This window comes from Eptatretus burgeri, chromosome 7 (assembly GCF_056783735.1).
Source record: "Eptatretus burgeri isolate ZD-2024b chromosome 7, Ebu_testis_v1, whole genome shotgun sequence".
NCBI classification, from domain to species: Eukaryota; Metazoa; Chordata; class Myxini; order Myxiniformes; family Myxinidae; genus Eptatretus; species Eptatretus burgeri.
This window is the reverse complement of record NC_140967.1, coordinates 20010132-20029725: the sequence shown is the minus strand read 5'-3', so window position 1 is coordinate 20029725 and position 19594 is coordinate 20010132. Positions and strand designations below refer to the sequence as shown.

At 41.3% G+C, this 19594-nt stretch overlaps 1 long non-coding RNA gene across 2 annotated transcripts in view; it reads left to right on the top strand.

Moving 5' to 3' along the window:
• Positions 1-19363, top strand: part of LOC147022781 (uncharacterized) — a 49310-nt gene extending 29947 nt beyond the window's left edge. For both annotated transcript variants that reach the window (XR_015059915.1, XR_015059914.1), the window contains 2 exons: positions 18579-18810; positions 19107-19363. This is a non-coding gene — a long non-coding RNA (uncharacterized LOC147022781). The remainder of the gene's footprint in view (positions 1-18578; positions 18811-19106) is intronic.
• Positions 19364-19594: the final 231 nt, after the last annotated feature.

Here is a 19594-nt window from a genome sequence, read left to right as displayed (position 1 = left end):
TTTCTACTATTATCCTTGTAATTCACGTCACAGTACACCAATGTCTACCACTGTCTTTGTCCTGAATGCGATTCCTGTGGAAACTCCATGAGGATCCTCAGATCGATGTGCAGTTAATTGCATTCGTACCTCCGCCACCGAAGGTGGACGGTGGATCCCTGTGTCTCTGTTTGTCTGTCTGTGTGCAGGATATCTCAAAAGGTTATGAACAGATTTAGACAAAACTTGGTAGACAGATTGGATGTGTCACAAGAACAAATTGGTCTAATTTTGGTGAAGATCCGGATTCAGAAATGAGAATTTTTGTGCCTCCAGTGACGAAGTTGCCGGTGACATTATGTTTTCGGGTTGTCCGTCCGTCCGTACGTCCATGCGAATTTTTTTCTGTTTTCTCCGCAACCGCTTATCCGATTGACCTGAAATTTTCACCAGTGCTGTAACAACTCATGCAGAATTTTTAAATGATAATTATGATGTCATAAGTCACGTGGGGTGGCAGCCATGTTAGAAAAACCGAAAAACTTTGGACCTCTGTATCTCCTAAACCACACCATGGAAAAATTTGAAATTTGGCATCTGGCAACTACTCTGCATGGGAAATAAGAGTGATTTGACTGTGACGTCATCAGTGAAGTGGTACTTCGGTCAAAATTCGACATGTAGAATGCTGCATTCGATCAGTATGAAAATTTGTGCGGTTCATCTCGGGATAGATTGAGTGACAGGAAAAAAAAATTGTGACGCCATCGGTCATTTGGTTTGGCAGCCATATTGTTTCCTTGTTTTTTTAAGGAAATTTTTTTCTCCAGAACCACTTTAAAGATCGAAGTGAAACTGCACATAAATGATCGACGAGCCATGTTGAATAACGTTTGATGATTATGACATCACAGGTCACAAGGTCCGGCACCCATCTTGGATTTACCCTAAAACCTTCAAACATCTTCTCCAGAACGACTGGACAGATTGAGGGCAAACGTTACACAAATATTCACCATGCCTTGGGGATACTAAAGTGATAAAGAATAATTGATGTCACGTGGTTTGGCAGCCATATTGGATTGAAGAAAATCGTTATTTCTCTGGAACCGCTTATCCGATTAAAGCAAAATTTAGCAAGTATCATCCCACAATATCGCTGCATACGATGTATAAATGATGACGTCATAGGTCACGTGGTGTGTCAGCCATATTGGATAGAAAACGAATCTTATCCGATCAAAACAAACCTTCACACACATGATCCCCGACCAAATCGTAGGCAGAGTCCAAATTTTCAATGCCAGAGGTTGCGTGGTTTGGCAGCCATGTTAGTTTGAAAACCAAAAATGAAAAAATATTTTTCTCCAAAACTTAACAGATCAATGTGAAACATGTTCCATTATAGTCCATTTGCCAGAGAAGTAACCTTGTTGTCCTCAAAAGTGTATGGTTTTATGGTGGTTTCTTGTTTAGAGGCATGTATAGACAAAATTAAGCTTGGTTGCCCTGATGGCAACCATGGGGAAATCTGTTATTTTTGCGCAAATACAAGATGGCCATCATCGACCGGGCTGAAAATATAACTTTTTAGGTAATTAACTTAAAATTACACATGAGATCTTTTCCATATAATTTTGGCACGAGGAATCGATATTTAACCTTATTTTTATGATTAGAAGTAAATTTGTGGTCAATGTTCGAGTTCCTGGCAATTGTTTGCCGTGTGAGATACCTTCCGCATGGTTTCGACTGCCCTTCTCATTTCCTTCCTCACCACTGGCCCCAAGACATTCCAGGAGTTGTGCAGCTACCTTGAGACATGCAGACAGCACCCAACTGGGAAGCACTGGGTTGATAACTTCATCAAGCCTACTCTGCTTGTTCATCAACTTCTGCGTAATGAGAGGGAGGCAGACTTCCTGCTGCAACAGCTAACACTTGAACACATGCTTCCCTACTTATTTGTTGCTGGTCTCCATCACTATGCCCGTTACATCACCCATCACCTTCTGGAGATGCGCTATCTGCTGCCACCAGATGCCAAGTCAGAGCTCATATCAGGTGCTTTTGTGTGTCGTCACCAGGAAGGCATTTGAAATGGTGTGAGCTCTGATCAGTTCGGTGAACAAACTGCTATTAGAATTGGCAAGGGTGGCCTCAAGGGTATGACTCTTTCTCCAGAGATGGAAGCAGAGTGGATAGATTCCTTTCCTGTCACTGCCTACATCTCAGATACAATGGAGCACATCTACCCTGACTCCTCAAACAAGGACAATGAAGACCAAGTGAGAGAAAAGGACACAAGAATCAGACCACGTCACAAGGAAGAGGGGAAGAAGAGGAGAGAACTTGATGCAGACGATAGGCGCTGGATTTTACTTGAATTGTCGAATGTGTCTCATCCTCTTGAGAATCACTCACCACATCTGTACAACATTGCCAATGGTCGAATTGCTCCCCGAGAAGCTGAAGTGAATGTTGAGGATTCCGTGGTTATAGGTCAGAAAATGGTTGCAGAGTTCCATGCATCCCTTCCAGGTGGATTCCATGCAACCATCTCATGCCCCATCAAGACAATGGAGCACTTACAGAAAGGAGTGAAAATTGGAAACAAGACGATCTTTGATCTGGAAACCATCTTCCTCAGGCTGCTGACTATTGGACAGCAAAGACAAATGGAGCTCGGACCTATCTTCCAGTTTGAGCTCTGTGCAGTACCCCCCTCACTGATTGATGAATATGGGTGCTTAAGGAAAGGCAACAAAGCACCACTGGCACACAAACTCTGTGTTCAGGCACAACAGCCTCTGCAACCAGATGTTACCATTGTATCATATTGTCTGGCCTTTCAGGGGAACTGTGTCAGTCTGAGTTGAGTCCATCAAGCCAAGGCTGTCTACCATTGCTGGTCAGAAGATCTTGGTCTTTGACAAATATTATGATGTTTCTGCAAAGGACCATGAATGAGTGAGGCGTGCTGGCATTGGTTCCATCAACTATGACCTCACAATAAACACACCCCTGCCGAGTCGAGACGCCATCCTGAAAAACAAGCAGAACAAGTTGCAGCTGTCCAAGGTTTTGAGTACCTATAACTTTGGTGAAGGAATTACTGTGGAGAGCTGTAGCCATGGTGCGTTCAACCATGATGAAGCAGACATTACAATGATCTCACACCTGCTCATGGCTGCTGAATGTAATGCAAGAGTGATACGTATCCTCTCTGATGACACTGATGTTTTTGTATTGATGGTTTACTGGGTTTACCAGCGCAACATCCAGGCCACAGTGCAGATGGAAAGGTGGGATGGAGCAATTTGGGATATCAACACCACCTGTGACCAGCTTGGCCCCAAGTGTCTGCAGCTTTTGGGAATGCACTACATCACTGGCTCAGATACCACGTCATACCCATACGGCAAGGGCAAAGTGTCAGCCCTGAAGACACTGAGAGCTGGCAACTTCCCTGGTTTGTACTCCGCACTTGGCGAGCTGAACGCAAGCCATGAACGGCTCGTGGAAGCAGGGCGGACATTCTTCCGTGCCCTGTGTATGGTCAGCCAGAAGGTACCATGATGAGTGGGATGAGGTACTATATGTACACAAGGAAGTCTGGCAAGCCCCTCAAGCTCATGGCATTACCTCCAACTGAGATCAATCTCTTCCTACATATTTGGCGTGCACATCTACAGACAGTACTTGCAAAATCAGCTGATCAGCAGGCCCCACCTGAACTTGACATTACAAAATATGGATGGGACATCAGAGATGGAATCCCAGTGCCAGCAACTTCTGCTACTCCACCAGCCCCTTTGGACCTCATGGATGTTGTGCGGTGTGGATGCAAAGCAGAGGGGAAGGCCTGCAGTACTGCAAGTTGCAGTTGTCACCATGCAAAGATCTCCTGCACGCTATACTGCACTTGTGGTTGCAGTGACAAGTGCTTCAACCCACACAAGACTGTGAAGGACAGTGAAAGTGAAGTGGAAGAAGGGAGTGTCGAAGCAGAACTGGAAAGAGAGGAGGATACGGAAGGGGACGAGTACAGTGAATGGCAATGAACAATACGTAAGTTGTCTACTTGGCTCTATGTCCTCTGTTCCTAAGATGTCCAATATGATGACATGACAATGTGTATGCTTTCTGATTATCAACATACTGTTGTGAACCATTCATGAGTTCACTTTTGCATTGGTGTTGCATAATTTTCAGCAGAAAATAGTCATGGACATTTCATGTGAACTTCTATTTCTTCCTGAACGTAAAAAATAACCCCAAAATTGAATTCCTCATGTCAAAATCATATGAAAAAAGAGGTATTACACAGGATTATATGTTGACCGATTAAAAACTTAGCCCCATCCTCTGACCTGTAGCGGCCACCTTGAAATTATGCAAATTACAGGAGTTCCCCAAGGTAGCCACCCCGGCAACCAACCTGAATTTTATTAATGGACCCAGGTTAGTCTAAAACTAGAACGGGCACTCATAGAGCGCATACCTTCGCCGCCACTACTTTTTTTGTTCTTGGTATGAGTGTGGGGATCTGGTTTCATATGAATGGTCTTATGACACAAACCACAAATTTATAATGTCATGACCCCCCCCCCCGACTTTCGGGGGCTAGGACTAAACAACAATCAACTCACGTCGTTTTGGCGAGTCTTCACTCGCAAGCTCGGTGAATACAACGTTTCAACAAGAGAAGGTAATCTCGTTTGATGCTGGTTTCATGCAAATCGAATAAGAATTGACTGTTATGCCGAAAACCGCATATTTTTCAAGGGCGTGACCCCCCCCCCCGACATTTTACCCCAACCGGTGACATGTGTTATGACGTCATTGTGTCACAAGATTGGGCATTAAATTCTGAACATTTTGGTGCTGGGTTCATGAAAAGCGGACAAGAATTGACCGCGTTATGACAAAAACCGCATATTTTTCAAGGTCGTGACCCCCCTGACCTTTGACCCCTAACCGGTAACAAGAGTATGGGCGTCCTTGTGTCATATTGCATATCACAAGATGAGGCGTTGAATTCTGAACATTTTGGCGTTAGTTGCATGCAAATTGAATAAAAATTGACCGTGTTATCGTAAAAAGACGATTTTGACCTTTTCGTGACCTTGACCTTGACCTTTGACCCGAACGATCCCAAAATCTAATCGAATGCTTCCTGGCTAATATCCAATCATCCCACCAAATTTTATGCAATTCGGTTTAATACTTTTTGAGTTATACAAATCACAAGATTACAAATAAATAAATAAATAAATACACGCCGACCAAAACATAACCTTTCGCAGAATGCGAAGGTAACAATCATAAAACCATACACTTTCCACATCAACAAGGTTGACAATGGAACACAAAATAACGGCAAATGGACTATTACATGGAGCAAGAGCAGTATATCATAACTGCAAAGTTTTGCTTCGATCGCTATAGCAGTTTCCGAAATATAATTTTTCAAGATTTTCCTTGAAACCAATGTGGCTTCCACACCACGTGACTGATGACGTCATTTTTGTCACATGTGTGCAGCAAGCACAGTGGATCATAACTACAAAGTATAGCATTGGTAGATTAAACGGTTTCAGATAAATAATTGTTGAATTATTTCTTCTAAACAAACGTGGCTGCCACATCTGGTGACTGATGAGGTCATTGTTAAATAATATATTTGCAGCAACAGTGGTGGCTCATCACTGCAAAACCTTCCATCGACAGGCTAAGTAGTTTCAGATAAAAAAAATTTTTTAAGATCGACTCGGCATTGGGAGATGTTGAAAATTTCAACGTCATCGGTCACATGGTCTCGCAACCATTTTGGACAAAAAACCATTATCCAATCGAAGCGAAACTCCAAAGACGTGATCAGCCACCCATTCTGAATTTGATTTGATGAAGAGGATGTCATGGGTCAGGTGGCCGATCGAAGCGGGATTGTATCGAAGTGGGGCACCATGGTTTTTTTTTTAACATCGAAATTTCATGAAATTTTCACCATCGATGCAACGACTCATGCAGAATGTTTTTGTGATAACTATGATGTCATCGGTCACGTGGTGTGGCCGCCATTTTGGAAAAAAAAGAAAAAACATTGGACTATTGTGTCTCCGGAACCACTACATGGAAAAAATTGAAACTTGGCAAATGTGAAGTACTCCCCATGGGGAACAAATGTGATTTATTTTCATGATGTCATGTGTGGCTTTGTTTTGACAACATAATTGCATATGTCAAATGCTTTATCTGATCAAAGTGAAAATTTTTGGGGGTAATCTTGAGCTACATTGTAATTGGCAAAAGAATGGGTGCATTATCGGTCACGTGGTTCGGCAGCCATATTGTTTTTAACATAAAACCTTCAAAAAGCTTCTTCTCTGTCACGACTGAACAGATCGAGGCGAAACATTACAGTATGACCACCTATTCCCGAGGAACAAAAAGTTCTCCACCTATGACGTTATAGGTCACATGGTTTGGCAGCTGTGATTTTTTTGGAAGAATAAACATTTTAAAATCTACTTTTCCAGAATGACTTGACAGATCGAGGAGAAACTTCACTTACATGTTCCCCACGTCTTGGGGATACCAAGGTGTTCACGAATAATTAATCGGTCACATTGTCTGGCAGCCTATATTGGTTTGAACGAATTTTTTTTTTTTAAGTTTCTCTTGAACCACTTCATCAATCGATGTGAAACATCACAGTTATGATGTAGTACGCATGTGGAATATTTGTTTTAAATTTCAACTTGATTGGGCGCATGGTCTGGCAGCCAGAATTATTCAATATTTTATATCTGTGTTCAGGGATTTAAATCAAACTTGGTACAAGTATTATGATGATGTAATAATATGGTCGGAGGCAGACTGAGGACGGCGTGACGTCGAAGGTTGTCGTTCTAGTTTAATTTCTAAAGTGATCCTTTAATAAGTGAGATCTGGCCAAAAACGATATATTGCACAATATTTCAAAAAGTTTTGGATTGGTTATGATAAAGTTGGTCTGAGTTGGATTAGGTGACAAGAACAAGCCAATTAGATGTTGGTTAAAGTCCGGATCAAGATCCAGCCTTTCAGTGGGGTACAAAACGTAAACTGTTCAGCCTGGCAGAGGTATGTGCTCTACCAAGTGCCGTTATAGTTTTTTTTTGTGTGTTTAATTTCAATTATAGGAAAAACACCAACTTCTTATGTAGGACACTGAAGGCTATTTTATCTCTCTCCACCCGTAAAAAACAAATCCAACGAACCACTTACCCATGAACTGCACAACATTAACAAGCTGATGAGCATGTGGTCACTTTAAACAACCAAGCCTCTTTGGATGAAAAATAATTTCATCAATACAGATATCCAAGGCATCTTACCTGTTCCCAATAGGAAGGAAAGGTGGTTGAAGTTGACTCATCTGACTTTTTTTGTATCTGACATTGTCAGATATCTGATCCTATTTGAGTGCAACAGTGTTCACAGACGTGGGAGAAAGCTCCCACTTGTTTAAACACGCACATCATCGCATTTTTCCTTTACCCGATAAACCTTACTCTTGGCCCTTACTCCCCCCTTGCCCCCTCTTCCAATGTCCGTGTTTTTGGAACACCCTTTTTAAAGCTTATCTTAATGTAGCAGGCTTTGCACGAGAAAAGCGTGGCATAACCGGGCGGGGTGGGCGCTGGGTGGTTATCGGTACCTTTCTTGTGGAGAAGCATCCAGAGACTCTCCAGAAGGACTATATATATATATATATATATATATATATATATATATATATATATATATATATATATATATATATATATATATATATATATATATATATATATATATATATATATATATATATATATATATATATATATCTGTGACATTAACCATTTCAAAATCTTCTTTGTTATTAATATTTTTTTGCAACTTATTGGAGCTTGGTTACACAAGATGCTCTGAGAGCCAAACGGTCCATCTTTCAACGATTTTTGAAGATAAAATTTTGCCCATGGGAAATTGCTCCCGAGCCTCAAGTAAAATCCACAAATACTGTACACTCTCTTTAAAACGAATAGGACGAAAAATAAACGAATATTGATAAGATAATTGGAAAATAAGAAACCTTATGATTTAAATCTATATTTTTGCGATTGGTTTATCAAAATTACTCCAAAAGACTAATTTAGATGCAAGAAAACATTTTCTGTTATTATTACTATTATTAGGGTAACATTTGTCTTACAGGCTGTGGCACCCCATTGTTTTTGTTCTGTTCATTTGTTTTTAGGGTACCCAGTCAAATGCACTGGGTAACCTATTGTTTTTCCTATGTTTATTTCTTATTTTTCTTTTTCCGCCGGCAATTTGCGGGCTTTTTCGCTTTAAAAATCATTTTCTCAGAAACAGTAAGTCCGATCAACACGAAATTTTCACCATAGTATGTATCTTTTTTGATAACATACTGAATTGATTATGATGTCATAGGTCACGTGGTATGGGCGCCATCTTGAAAAATCCGATAAATTTTGGACCTCTGTATCTCTGAAACCGTGCAATGGAATTTTTTTTGCTTCATACATTTTAATAAACTCCCCATGGGGAACACGGGTGATTTTTTTCGTGACGTCATCGGTGAAGTGGTATGCCGGTGAAAATTCGTCAAGTAGAACGTTGCATGTGAAAAATCTGAAATTTTTTGAGCGTCATCTACGCAACAAATCACCAGAGAAAAAAATTATTATGACGTCATAGGTGACTTGGTTCGGCAGCCATCTTGTTTTGAAATTTTTAATAAAAACATCTTCTCCAGAACGGCTCAACAGATTGAGGCTAAACTTTACACCTACATTCCCCATGACGTCCTTTCACAAGTTTGTTAATTTCTAATTAATAGGTCACATGGTTTGGTGGCCATCTTGAATTTACCCTAAAACCTTCAAACATCTTCTCCAGAACGGCTGGTCAGATCAAGGGGAAACTTCACATACGTATTGGACACAGGTAGTCAATATAAGTTTGTTAATGAATATAATTGATAGGTCACATGATTTGGCAGCCATGTTGGATTCAAGAATAATATTAAATAATGTTTTCTCTGGAACCACATAACCTTTCGAAGCAAAACTTGGCAACTACAATCTACCCCCATGCCTGCATACAGGGTAAAAATTATGATGTCACATGTCACATGATTTGGCGGCCATCTTGGATAGAAAAACGCACCTTCTCCGATTAACACGAAACTTCACACACGTGTTCCACTATATGATTGAAAACAGAATGTAAACTTATGATGTCATCGGTCACATGATTCGTCAGCCATATTGGATTGAAAATTAATAAATTTTAAAAATCTTCTTCTCCAGAACAACTGGACAGATTGAGGCAAAAATTCACACACACTTTCCCCAAGACATCCTTCCACAAGTTTGTTAATTTCTAATTGATAGGTCACATGGTTTGGTGGCCATATTGAATTTACCCTAAAACCTTCAAACTTCTCCAGAATGGCTGGTCAGATTAAGGGAAAACTTCACAAATGTATTGCACACGAGTAGTGAATATAAGTTTGTTAATTTCTAATTGATAGGTCACATGGTTTGGTTGCCATGTTGGATTCAAGAATTATATTAAATAATGTTTTCTCTGGAACCACATAACCTATCGAAGCGAAACTTGGCAACTATAATAAACCCCCATGCCTGCATATACGATAAAATTATGTCACGAGTCGCATGCTTTGGAGGCCATTTTTGATAGAAAAATGCACCTTGTCCGATCAACACGAAACTTAACAAGCATAATCCACTTCCCGATAAGCGGGAGAATTTAAATTTATGTTGTAATAGGTCACATGGTACGGCAGCCATATTGGATTTAAAATTAATAACTTTAAAAGTCTTCTCTGAAACGGCTGAACAGATCGAGGTGCAACTCTGCATGTATGACCGCCTCTCCATGACGAACAAAAAGCTCCCCCCCGCCCCCACTCTTTTGATGTACGACGCATCATTTGGCAGCCATATTGGATTGAAGGAAAATATTAAGTAATGTTTTCTCTGGAACCGCTTGTCCGATTAAAGTGAAATTTACCAAATGTCATCTAATATCATGGCGACATACAACGTGAAAATGATGACATCATAGTTGACGTCATGACACCCATATTGGATCGAAAAACGAACCTTATCCAATCAAAATGAAACTTCACACATGCCATCCTCGACACAATCATGGGCAAAATGCAAATTTTGAATGCCATAGGTCACATGGTTTGGCAGCTATGTTCGTTTGAAGACTGAAAATTTTAAATCCATTTTCTCCAAAATTGCTTAATGCATCGATATGAATTGCATCAAATTACATGCAAAGTTTTGAATTGATCGCTGCAGTGGTTTCCGAAATATAATTGTTTTTTTTGTTTTTTTTTTCCATGAAACCAATGTGGCTGCCAAACCACGTGACTGATGACATCATTGTTAAATATAATATATGCAGCAAGGGAGGTGGATCATAGTGCAAAGTCCAATATTGATAGGTTATTCGGTTTCAGATAATTAATTATTTTATCATACCCAATATATAATTTCTTATATACTGCATCGGTGCTGTTCGTGTCTGTGTGTGGGTGGATCATAAGCACCACCCATTTTGCAGGCAGGCCATGCCTTTCCCTCCAGCCGCCCAGAAATCGCGGCCATATTTTTCACTTCACAAAGCTCAGTATGTTTGGAGGTCTCATGTACATTAGAAGACTGAACAATGCATCTTTTGAAAAGAAGAGCCCGGTGGGACTGGGGTGTGATGACGAAAGGTTGAAGGAAGAGGTGGGTTTGGAGGAGGCAGGGGAAGTGGTGGGGATGGAGAATGCAGGAGAAGAGGTCGGGTAGTAGTCCAGAGGGACTGTGTTGGGAGGGTGAATGAGTGGGGTGGGTGTCCGGAGGGACTGTGGTGGGAGGGGAAAGGGGTGGGGTTGGGTGTCCGGAGGGACAGTGATGGGAGGAGGAAGGGGTGGGGTGGGAGGAGGCAGGTGATGACGAATAATTGATAGGCCACAGGGTTGGGTGCCCATATTGGATTGAAGGAAAAAATTAAAGAATGTTTTCTCTGGAAAAAAGAGGACGTTGTGGGTCAGGTGTCTGATCGAAGCGGGGATGTATCAAAGCCGGGGGGCGGGGCATGGTGCCCAGCCGTAATTGCTCACAGTTATAAGCATGCCGCCTCTAGTTACAGTGCGGCAACATCGCGCTGTTATTATTATTGTTATTATTATAATTATTATTATTACTTGGAATTTAGATGAGTTCCTATTATATCATTGGAGTCTCAAATAAATTGGGCAACCGCTTAATTTATTGAATGAAACTTATATTCAAACTTTACACTGTATGATACAAATCTATATTTCACATATCATTCGTACTTATCTACACTATAAATATAAAAGGAGCCGTGTGTGCATCTGTGCATGCGAGCTTCACCCATTGGTTGGACAGTTTGCCTGACTCCACCCACAATTTCGAAATTTTACCCTTTAGAATTTTATAATTCACCTTTTTGAACCCTTTAGAATTGGCCTTTAGAATCCCTTATAATTTACCCTTTATAATTTACCCTTTAGAATCCTATAGAATTTACCTTTACAACCATTTAGAATTTATGATTTATAATTTACCTTAAGAACCATTTAGAATTTGAAATTTAGAATTTATCATTTGGAATTTAACATTTAGAATTACCTTTTAGAACCCTTTCGGTTAAAATTAACCATTATTATTAACTCCATATAATACAATTAACCCCTTACAATTAACCATTAGAGCCCATTAGAACCGTTTATTAGAACCCCTTATAATTACACTTTAGAATTTTACCTTTATAATTACCCTTTATAATTTATCCTTTATAATTACCCCTTATAATTACCCTTTATAATTTATCCTTTAAAATTACCCCCTATAATTACCCTTTAGAATTTAATCTTCAGAATAACTCCTTATAATTATAATTACCCCGAAATTACAATCATTTCGAATTTAACCTTCAGAATTGAACCTTTAGAATTTACCTTCTAGAACCCTTTAAAATGTACCCTATATAATTTGGAACACTTACAATTACACCCTTACAATTAACCATTAGAGCCCAGTAGAACCCTTTAGAATTTAACCTTTATAATTACACCTTGCAGTTACCCTTTAGAACCCTTTAGAACGAACCATTAGAACCCTTTATGAGAACCCTTTTTCATTACCCTTCAGAATTTAACCTTTATAATTACTTCTTATAATTACCCTTTAGAATTTATCCTTTATAATTACCCCTTATGATTACCCTTTAGAATTGAACCTTTATAATTACCTATCGAATTCTAATTTAAATTTATCTACTTTTTCTGCTGCCACTACCTTTCCAGGGAGACCATTCCATGCGTGAACTACTGTCTGAGTGAAAGTCCCCTGCCTTACTACCGTCTTAACTCTACTCTTCTTTCCTCTCAAGCTATGGCCCCTGGTTCGATCACTGTCTACTCTCTTGAATAAAAACTCATCTGCATTTACTTAGCTATACCTTTCATTATCTTGAAAGTGTCAATCATGTCTCCTCATTACCGCCTTCTTTCTAGTGAATAAAGCCCCATCTCCTTCAGCCGCTCCTCCGAGTTGGGTCCAGCTAGGCCTGGAATCAATGTAGTAGCCCTACGCTGAACCCTCTCTTTGGCATCTCTGTCCTTCTGGAACTGTGGTGACCAAAACTGCACACAATATTCTAGATATGGCACTCACTAAATTCCTCTACAATTTTAACACCACCTCTTTTGATTTATAATAATTGATCCCCCTCCGAATACAGCCTAAAACCTGATTTGCTTTACCTATAGCTGACTAGCACTGTGCTGCCTGCTTACCTCCCGTATCTATTACCACCCCCAGATCCTTCTCCTGTGTGACACTCTCCAAAATTACCCCTTACATCCTGTAATCTCTATTTTCATTGTTCTTTCCCATCCCCAACACATTACACTTGCTCAGGTTAAATTCTATCTGCCAGTCTTTTGCCCAATCTATACAATCTTTTTGCCCAACCCCCTTTCTACTGCTGTTCCCTTTGTGATGTTGTGTCCTGGTCTGTTCTGCTCTTCCACGAGCATCAATTATATATATATATATATATATATATATATATATATATATATATATATATATATATATATATATATATATGTTTTGCCGAGTTGATAAAAAGTGGGCTGGACACTTGGTGTGGATGGAGGACGAGAGAGAGAGACAGAGAGAGAGAGAGAGAGAGAGAGAGAGAGAGAGAGAGAGAGAGAGAGAGAGAGAGAGAGAGAGAGAGAGAGAGAGAGAGAGAGAGAGAGAGAGAGAGAGAGAGAGAGAGAGAGAGAGAGAGAGAGAGAGAGAGAGAGAGAGAGAGAGAGAGAATAAATTGAGTGAGCAAGATAGGAGGAAAAGAGGTACATCATGGTTGAGATGGGAAGACTTGTGAGCAGTGATATCAATATGGTGGGTGTGATTGGAGAGTGGAGAGAGTTGGCTGAGGACAAGGGGAAGTGGAGGAGAATGGTGGACAAGGCAAGGCAGAAGCTTGGTACCATTGGACCTCACCCCATGTAAAGGTCAGAGACAGCAGACTAAGGATAAAAGCGATAAATCACCATATTTGTTCAATACACTATTGCTAAATACTTGTTTCCTTCACAAAACAATAAATGCTGTATGTATGACTGATTGTTGATTACAATCTGGAATGAAACACTGTATTATCTTAACAACGCTATGGCGGCCATATTCTACGAGAGTGCAAAGCCAGGCCGTGTGTTATGCCAATGTGACGTCATCACCTCGGTGTGCTTTTGTGATGTATTAATTGTTGAATCCGATTTTTAAAATGTTTTTTTTTTGTCTGGTATGGGTGCAATACACAAGAGGGAATGTCACTTACCTTTTGTTGGAATAATTGTAATTGCTTCAGCCATTATAGTGCTGGACTGGATGACATTTATCAACAATTCTGAGGATGAACAAATCGGCGATTATGTAATCCCTCGATTTGGTACTTCAACGATGTATTTTGGTGTTTTTCATTCTTGTTCGTTTTTTTTTTATATAGCTAGTATAAGAGCTAACAGAGAGAACATATAACGAGGGGAGCAGGCGACGAGAGAGGTGGGAGAGGTACGCACAAAACAGTGGGGAACAGAGACATGAGGAGATCTGTGGAAGAGAGAAGGATGGGACGGGGTACATGGGGTAAACAAGATGGACACGACAGGGACTTTCAGGTCCTTACACTAAAGGGACTTTTAGGAAGGAAAGTGGGGAATCTAAAGGAGGTGGGTTTGGGGTGGATTAACGAGGGGATAAAAAATCAAGATTTTGGATGGTGGAAGACATGAGATAGTGGTGAACAGCTGTTTTGAAGACCTGGAGGGAAGAGTGGGATTGAAGAGAGTGTGGGAGTTTGTTCCAGAGGTGGGAAAAAGAGAAATGAAAGAGTGAAGGTGAGCAGCGATTATTGATTAGGGCAGTTTCATCACTATGGGTTTTTTGGCAGACACTGAGCACCCTGCAGAAATATAGGTGGGACATAGCACAGACAGAGCAAGGGGTGGGGGGGGGGGGCAAGGCCTGAGACGAGACAGTAGAAGATGGAAAGACCACTGATCTTTCAGTGGTGAGAGACCCAAATACTCAGTTTCATCACGAGAGATTCCAATGATCCTGAAAACGTTGGCTTCCAGAGTGTGAAACCGAACTAGGTGTGAAGCAGGAGCACCATCCCTGAGGGGAGAGAAGTACCATCCCTGTTGAGGTTTGACTGTCATGGATGGCTGTGGATGAATTAATTTGTATGTGGTCAGGTGATCAGGTGTGCCAAGGAAGGACTTTGCATGACAGAGTATGCCCAGTTGATGACTGGCTTTGGAGGCTAGCTTGGAGATGTGGATTTCGCAGGAAAGGTAATGGCAGATAGTGAGGCCCAAAAGCTTGAATGAAAGGATTTCTTCAAGAGGATTGTTGAGAAAGTAGATGGGGGGGGGGGGTATTCCAGATGGCCCATTCGGAGAGACATAGTGAGAGTGTGAGATTTGTCAGGATTGAAAGACTTGCTCCACGTGTTGGACCAGTTTGTGATTTTATCCAGATCTGCTGAGAGTGAAGTGGCTGCTGATTGCCGGTTTAAGGGATGACAGATGGTATGACCAAGGGTGGAGTCATCAACAAAGAGATAAAGATGATTTTTCAGAGAGTCAGAGCGATCATTGATGAAAACCAGAAAAAGAACAGGGCCCGGAACGCCGCTTTGAGGAACTCCAGCCTGGACAGGAATGAGAGAGAGAGAGAGAGAGAGAGAGAGAGAGAGAGAGAGAGAGAGAGAGAGAGAGAGAGAGAGAGAGAGAGAGAGAGAGAGAGAGAGAGAGAGAGAGAGAGAGAGAGAGAGAGAGAGAGAGAGAGAGAGAGAGAGAGAGAGAGAGAGAGAGAGAGAGAGAGAGAGAGAGAGAGAGAGAGAGAGAGAGAGAGAGAGAGAGAGAGAGAGAGAGAGAGAGAGAGAGAGAGAGAGAGAGAGAGAGAGAGAGAGAGAGAGAGAGAGAGAGAGAGAGAGAGAGAGAGAGAGAGAGAGAGAGAGAGAGAGAGAGAGAGAGAGAGAGAGAGAGAGAGAGAGAGAGAGAGAGAGAGAGAGAGAGAGAGAGAGAGAGAGAGAGAGAGAGAGAGAGAGAGAGAGAGAGAGAGAGAGAGAGAGAGAGAGAGAGAGAGAGAGAGAGAGAGAGAGAGAGAGAGAGAGAGAGAGAGAGAGAGAGAGAGAGAGAGAGAGAGAGAGAGAGAGAGAGAGAGAGAGAGATGGTTGGTTGGTTGCCAGGCCATATCGAAAACTCGTGATACGTCCAGGGATATGGCTCTGATTTCATGTCTAGCATTGAGTATCTCCATCCATTGTTGGGAAAGCAGAAGCAGCATATCCAGAGTGGAGTGACCTGATCTGAATCCAAATTGATGATTGGAAATCAAGCCATTGCAGAAGCAGAGGAAGGATTTTATTTTAAAAGCGATGATGAATTCCATGACCTTGTTGATGGTTGGGAGCAGGCTGATCGGTCTGTCGTTGCAGGGATCTGCTTTTGCACCGTTATTTATGCAGTGCGGTAATGTTTGCTGATTTTCAAGCAGATGGCAGATGACCTGAAGCAAATGAGAGGGTGAATAGAACAGAGAGAGGGTGAGCAAGAGCAGAAGAGCAGCTTTTTAGAACACGAGGGCTGATGCCGTCTGGACCATTTGCAGAATCTGAGTCGAGGTTTGACAGCAAGCTCTCCACAGTTTCTATTTATATGAAAGAGAAACTCAGTTATGAAAACGTTCGAGATTAAAACGGATGGCTTTTAAATGCTTATGACTTCACTCTTTAGTAGTTTTTCAGCGTATCATATTATACACATTTGAATTGTTGAGAATTTTTTTTCCTTGTCATCCCTACATATGGAGTGCTATTGTATGTACAGAGCATGGTGATGGCAGCATCATATTATGAGGATGTTTTTCATCAGCAGGGGCTTGGGCACTTGTCAGGATAGAAGAGAAAATGGATGGAGCAAAAGTACAGAAAAATCCGACAGGAAAACTTGCTGTCCTCTGCAAGAAAGCTGAAATTGGGATGGAAGTTCACCTTTCAGCATGACAACGACCCGAAGCTACACTGGAGCTACACTGGAGTGGCAAAGGAACAAAAAGATAAATGCCCTTAAGTGTCCCAGTCAGAGCCCCGACCTATATCCAAAAGAAAATCTGTGGCATGACTTGAAGATTGCTGTCCATGAATGCTCCCCACACAACTTGATCGAGCTTGAATAGTTTTGTGCAGAAGAATGGGAAAATATTACCCAATCAGGGTGTGAAAAGTTAGTGGAGACCTATCCCAACAGACTCACAGCCGTAATTGCTGTCAAAGGTGCTTCCACCAAGTATTAACTCAGGGGGGTGGACACTTATCCAACCAAGATATTGTAGTTTTGTATTTTTAATGAATTTCCTGAAATTTGTGGAATTTGTTTTTCATTAGGAAGTTGTGGGTTACAATGTGTAAATAAAGGTGGAAAAAGTCTGATTTAATGCAATTTCATTCAAGGCTATAAGGCAACAAAAGGTGAAAATTTTGAAAGGGGTTGGAGACTTTCTATTGGCACTGTACATATATATCCCATCTGATGTACATGGTGTTCCAAAAAACCCGACCAACTTTGCTTGTTAATATATTTAGAACCACAAATGATACAACGATACCCTTTAGTCTTGTGTTTTGATATAGAAACTCAAAGTTTTGTGCACACCATCAATACACTTCACCGTCAGCTGCATTTGTCACTTGCAGGACATCAAGGCAGGACACAAGTTCTTGCCATGTTCGGCTCGGTATGTTTGCGTCCATCAGTATGCATGCAGCTGTGATCCGAGAACGAAGATCCTTCAGGTTTGCCACCTTGGTGTTGCGAGACAACATATTTGACAAACCCCCACAGAAAAAAAAAATCAAGGGGGGTTATGTCTGCTGATCGTGGAGGCCAGGCAGTAGGACCGTCTCGGTCAATCCAGCAACCGAGAAATTTTTCATTCAGGATGGCTCGAACAACTAAGGCACAATGAGGGGGAGCGCCACTCTGTTGAAAAATGATATCAGGTTGCAGGTCTTCAATTTGTGGGAATGCAAATCATTCCAATATGTTCGTTTATATTGTTGAGGTCACTGTATTCTCCGCAAAAGAAAAATGGACCCACCAAGCAGTCATGGAGAAGGTCACACCACACATTGACTTTTGGACTGTCACGTGGATTTTCTGAGCCTCAGATCCTCACATTGTGCCGGGTGTCCTTCCCCGACACATGAAAGGAAGCTTCGTCTGGGAACGTGACGATTTTCAGGAAATCTTCGTCATCCTCGATGCGACTGAGCATTTCCAAGGCAAATGCCTTGCATTTGGGTCCATCATTTTGTTTGAGTTCCTGCAGAATCTGCACCTTATAGGCATAAAGCTTCAGTCTTTGATGTAAAATTCTGTATTCAGTGGTGGTTGGTATGCCCAGTTCTGTGGATGCGCATCAAATTGATTTTCTGGGACGCTGTTGAAATGATTCACGCACACGTTCAACGTCTGATGCACTTATGCTTGGTTGACTGGTACTTTTCTGTTTCTGACAATTTCCAGTCTCCTTAAATCTCTTGTACCACTCCATGATGCTAGTCTGTGATGGTGGATTCCTTCCATACCTTGTACGGAAATTACCCTGAACTTGCGTGTTGGTGAACCATTCGATGCACTGAGCTTTCTCCCATGGAGTCACCATTTTCTTTCTCATAAAACCACCGGACCTGAAAATAAAGAAAACTTTATCAGTTTCTGTATCATATAAACCAAAGGGTATTGTTGTATAATTTGTGGTACGAAATATATTAGCAAACAAAGTTGTCCAGGTCTTTTTAGAACATGCTTGACAGTATTATACTCTGTGTTACAGAGCGATGGATCTGCTGAAGCAGTTTCTTGGCCTGGGATAATGCTGAATGGTTTGCCATTTCTCTCCCAGCAGTAGTCATGGCAGGGATCTGGAACTTGGCCAAGGTGCTGGCGGTGGCTCACCTACTCTTTGGGAAGAACACCGTGGGATCTTTAACGTCCACCAATTAATGCCTGCAGATGGGACGTCTGTTTAACATCCATCCGAGGGACGACACACATTGATGAATCACCCTGCCTGTGAAACACTGGGTTGACACTTCATAGCTGAGTCGGGATTCAAACCCAGGCAAGACGTCTTATAGGTGAGCGTGGTGTGGCTGTGTGTGTGTGTGTGTGTGTGTGTGTGTGTGTGTGTGTGTGTGTGTGTGTGTGTGTGTGTGTGTGTGTGTGTGTGTGTGTGTGTGTGTGTGTGTGTGTGTGTGTGTGTGTGTGTGTAAAATGAAGTGGATAGAAGGTGCAAAGGCCAAGAATCATTGCACAACAAATGGACCAGATTCATGACATAGTGGTTTTTATGATTGAGATAATGTGCCTAAACAACATGACCTGTTGGTATAAACAGATTTTACTCTCCCCTCTTCCTACACCTTCACACAAGGTGTACCGTGTTTACACTACAGCAATGCTCGACCGAGACTACATCCATTGAATCTCCTTAATGAACTGTGATTAACTCGCTGTCTTGGTCTCCACTCCGACAGACACTAAGCCGTCGATAGTGTGTTTACTGTTTTATTGTTATTGTTCACATGTGCACGGATTCTCTCCTGTGAAATCACATTTTATCAATACATGGATTGCCCCGAAATATGAACACGTTGTCGCTGTAATAATGTTTTTTTGCATCATATTTATTGTGTGTATTCAGTTGTATGTTTAACTTCAAGTAGGATGAATACGGTATAATAAATCTGAATCTTTGTTTGTAAATAATAATCAATTTATAATGGCTCACAATTAACGCCTGGTTCGATGCTCAGCTGCGATTTAAACCGTTTTTCAACCTGGCAACGTGTTTATATCACCGAGACGGATCCAGGATTGGAGAAACAGTGGGTTCGCTTCCACAGGTGTGTGTCGAGGGAG